Source organism: Triticum dicoccoides, chromosome 4A (genome assembly GCF_002162155.2).
Source record: "Triticum dicoccoides isolate Atlit2015 ecotype Zavitan chromosome 4A, WEW_v2.0, whole genome shotgun sequence".
NCBI classification, from domain to species: Eukaryota; Viridiplantae; Streptophyta; class Magnoliopsida; order Poales; family Poaceae; genus Triticum; species Triticum dicoccoides.
Window position 1 is genome coordinate 510,808,131 of NC_041386.1, and position 5,255 is coordinate 510,813,385.

Genomic DNA, 5,255 nt, shown 5'->3' on the forward strand with positions numbered 1-5,255 from the left:
AACCATACATACTGATGTATGTGGTCCGATGAATATTGAGGCTCGCGGCCGGTATCATTAATTTCTGATCTTCATAGATGATTTGAGCAGATATGAGTATATCTACTTGATGAAACACAAGTCTGAAACATTTGAAAAGTTCAAAGAATTTCAGAGTGAAGTGGAGAATCATCGTAACAAAATTAAAAGTTTCTACGATATGATCGCAGAAGTAAAATATTTGAGCTATGAGTTTGGCCTTCAGTTAAAACAATGTGAAATAGTTTCACTACTCACGCCACCTGTAACACCACAGTGTAATGGTGTGTCCGAACGTCGTAACCGTACTTTATTAGATATGGTGCGATCTATGATGTCTCTTACTGATTTACCACTATCGTTTTGGGGTTATGCATTAGAGACAGCTACATTCACATTAAATAGGGCACCATCTAAATCCGTTGAGACGACACCATATGAACTATGGTTTGGCAAGAAACCTAAGTTGTCGTTTCTTAAAGTTTGAGGTTGCAATGCTTATGTGAAAAAGTTTCAACCTGATAAGCTCAAACCCAAATCGGAGAAGTGCATCTTCATAGGATACCCCAAAAAATGTTGGGTACACCTTCTATCACAGATCCGAAGGCAAGATATTCATTGCTGAGAATGGATCCTTTCTAGAGAAGGAGTTTCTCTCGAAAGAAGTGAGTGGGAAGAAAGTAGAACTTGATGAGGTAATTGTACCTGCTCCCTTATTGGAAAGTAGTTCATCATAGAAATCTATTCCTGTGACTACTACACCAATTAGTGAGGAAGCTAATAATGATGATCATGTAACTTCAGATCAAGTTACTACCAAACCTCTTAGGTAAACCAGAGTGAGATCCGCACCAGAGTGGTACGGTAATCCTGTTCTGGAGGTCATGTTACTTGACCATGACGAACCTGTGAACTATGAGGAAGCGATGATGAGCCCAGATTCCACGAAATGGCTTGAGGCCATCAAAACTGAGATGAGATCCATGTATGAGAACAGAGTATGGACTTTGATTGACTTGCCCAATGATCCGCGAGCCATTGAGATTAAATGGATCTTTAAGAGGAAGATGGACGCTGATAGTAGTGTTACTATCTACAAAGCTAGAATTGTCGCAAAAAGGTTTTCGACAAGTTCAAGGTGTTGACTACGATGAGAGTTTCTCACTCGTATCTATGCTTAAGTCTGTCCGGATCACGTTAGCAATTGCCGCATTTTATGAAATCTGGCAAATGGATAAATAAAACTGCATTCCTTAATGGATTTATTAAAGAAGAGTTGTATATGATGCAACCAGAAGGTTTTGTCAATCCTAAAGGTGCTAACAAAATATGCAAGCTCCAGCGATCCATCTATGGACTGGTGCAAGCATCTCGGAGTTGGAATATACGCTTTGATAAGTTTATCAAAGCATATAGTTTTATACAGACTTGCGGTGAAGCCTGTATTTACAAGAAAGTGAGTGGGAGCACTACAACATTTCTGATAAGTATATGTGAATGACATATTGTCGATCGGAGATAATGTAGAATTATTCTACAAAGCATAAAGGAATGTTGGAAAGGAGTTTTTCAAAGAAAGACCTCGGTGAAGCTGCTTACATATTGAGCATCAAGATCTATAGAGATAGATCAAGACGCTTGATAAGTTTTTCAATGAGTACATACCTTGACAAGATTTTGAAGTAGTTCAAAATGGAACAGTCAAAGAAAGAGTTCTTGCCTGTGTTACAAGGTGTGAAACTGAGTAAGACTCAAAGCCCGACCATGGCAGCAGATAGAAAGAGAATGAAAGTCATTCCCTATGCCTTGGCCATAGGTTCTATAAAATATGACATGTTGTGTACCAGATCTATTGTATACCCTACACTGATTTTGGCAAGGGAGTACAATAGTGATCTAGGAGTAGATCACTGGACAGCGGTCAAAATTATCCTTAGTGAAATAAGGATATGTTTCTCAATTATGGAAGTGACAAAAAGGTTCGTCATAAATGGTTACGTTGATGCAAGTTTTGACACTGATCCAGATGACTCTAAGTCTCAATCTGGATACATATTGAAAGTGGAAGCAATTAGCTAGAGTAGCTCCGTGCAGAGCATTGTTGACATAGAAATTTGCTACATACATACAGATCTGAATGTTGCAAACCCGTTGACTAAACTTCTCTCACAAGCAAAACATGATCACACATTAGTACTCTTTGGGTGTCAATCACATAACGATGTGAACTAGATTATTGACTCTAGTAAACCCTTTGGGTGTTGGTCATATGACGATGTGAACTATGGGTGTTAATCACATGGCGATGTGAACTATTGATGTTAAATCACATGGCGATGTGATCTAGATTATTAACTCTAGTGCAAGTGGTAGACTGAAGGAAATATGCCCTAGAGGCAATAATAAAGTTATTATTTATTTCCTTATTTCATGATAAATGTTTATTACTCATGCTAGAATTGTATTAACCGGAAACATAATACATGTGTGAATACATAGACAAATAGAGTGTCACTAGTATGCCTCTACTTGACTAGCTCGTTAATCAAAGATGGTTATGTTTCCTAGCCATAGACAAAGAGTAGTCATTTGATTAACGGGATCACATCATTAGGAGAATGATGTGATTGACTTGAACCATTCCGTTAGCTTAGCACTTGATCGTTTAGTTTATTGCTATTGCTTTCTTCATGACTTATACATATTCCTATGCCTATGAGATTATGCAACTCCCGTTTACTGGAGGAACACTTTGTGTGCCACCAAATGTCACAACGTAACTGGGTGATTATAAAGGTGCTCTACAGGTGTCTCCGAAGGTACTTGTTGGGTTGGCGTATTTCGAGATTAGGATTTGTCACTCCGTTTGTCGGAGAGGTATCTCTGGGCCCACTCGGTAATGCACATCACTATAAGCCTTGCAAGCGTTGCAACTAATGAGTTAGTTGTGGGATGATGTATTATGGAACGAGTAAAAAGACTTGCCGGTAACGAGATTGAACTAGGTATTGAGATACCACGACCGAATCTCGGGCAAGTAACATACCGATGACAAAGGGAACAACGCATGTTGTTATGCGGTTTAATCGATAAAGATCTTCGTAGAATATGTAGGAGCCAATATGGGCATCCAGGTCCCGCTATTGGTTATTTACTAGAGAGGTGCCTCGGTCATGTCTAAATAGTTCTTGAACCCGTAGGGTCCGCACGCTTAACGTTCGTTGACGATATAGTACTATGAGTTATGTATGTTGGTGACCGAATGTTGTTCGGAGTTCCGGATAAGATCACGGACATGACGAGGAACTCCGGAATGGTCCGGAGATAAAGATTGATATATGGGATAATAGTGTTTGGACTCCGGAAGGATTCCGGAATTCACCGGAAGGGGTTCCGGATGTTTCCCAAAATGTTTGGGTATGAGAACACTTTATTTGGGCCAAAGGGGAAAGCCCACAAGGTTTTTGGAAAGCGCAAAAGGAAGTTTTGCGGAGCCGAGGGGCCAGACGCCAGGGTCCCTGGCGTCTGGGTCCAGACGCCGGGAACCCTGGCGTCTGGCCCTGGAGTCCGAGAAGGACTCTTGCCTTTGGGTGAAACCGACTTTGTGGAGGCTTTTACTCCAAGTTTCGACCCCAAGGCTCAACATATAAATAGAGGGGTAGGGCTAGCACCCAAGGGACATCAAGAAACACCAAGCCGTGTGCCGGCAACCCCGTCCCCTCTAGTTTATCCTCCGTCATAGTTTTCATAGTGCTTAGGCAAAGCCCTGCGGAGATTGTTCTTCACCAACACCGTCACCACGCCGTCGTGCTGCCGGAACTCATCTACTACTTCGCTCCTCTTACTGGATCGAGAAGGCGAGGACGTCACCGAGCCGAACGTGTGCATAACTCAGAGGTGTCGTGCTTTCGGTACTTGGATCGGTCGGATCATGAAGACATACGACTACATCAACCGCGTTGATATAACGCTTCCGCGAATGGTCCACGAGGGTACGTAGACAACACTCTCCCCTCTCATTGCTATGCATCACCATGATCCTGCGTGTGCGTAGGATTTTTTTTTTGAAATTACTACGTTCCCCAACAATTAATCATCGAATCGGACATTTCACTAAATATATATGTAACCCATTTATCAATAGGTTAACTAGGGTCATATTTAATATATCTGAGGCAACATAGCAACATGCATCGTACTGAATGACTAAATATGCAATCCCATGCTACATAGCAACAAGGAAGAGTGTTAGCTTAATGTTCGTATTACCTTAATGTTCTAATGATGTCTAAATATACATGTAATAAAATCTTATATAATAGGATAGAGGGATTGTTGTACTACATCATTTTGTAATTGTTGTTTAGCTTCTAATATTAACTTGGTGCTTTTAGGTACACATGTCATTGCCAAAGATCCACACTTCGACCCTTTCTGCGTATGGGGCAATGAGATATTCATGAACCAACATCAAGTGAGGAAACTGATAAAGATTGTTATTAAAATGGGTCAAAAGATGTCAATCGAACTATTTATTTACACTTTATGCAAGACAACAATGAAATGTAGGATGGTAAGTAAGAACCATGTAGCCTTCTTTTTACTGCCCGTAATGAGTTGTGTTACATGACAATGTCTGGATCTTTTTTCCTTTGCAGTGGATCCAGAAGCAGTTTACTCAAGATTACCTCTCAAACTACATGATTGGCGGCCGACCATCACAAGGGGTTGGACTAGAGTCGTGTGTGCCTTCTGCATCCAGAAGAGCATAATAGGGCCATTCCGCTTCACCTTGTTCAGCAACCAGAATGTCTGTCGCCTCTTTCTTTATCATCTGTAATAGTACAAGTATAGAACCCTGGTTCATCATTTTTTATTTGTTGCTTATGTAATTCTTGAACATATGTACCTGTGAATTGAATAATGCATTGGTTGTTTGAACCTGATGGATATGAATAAAGCTATAGCCTACTTTCAAGTTTAAATTAGGTACAATTTTAAATAGCAGCAATTTTAGGGCAAAAATTACGGTGTGCAGGTCATTACGGTACACACGGTTAATAAAAGCACAACATGTGCGATATACATCATAATCCGACATGGTTCACAGAGAAAACTAAAGCGTTTGTGATGTCAGACGCTATCACATACGGTGCGGGAAAACTAAATGTGTATGGTTGTCTACCTATCATACACGGTTTATAATCATGAACTGTTTGTGATGTGCCAGGCATCGT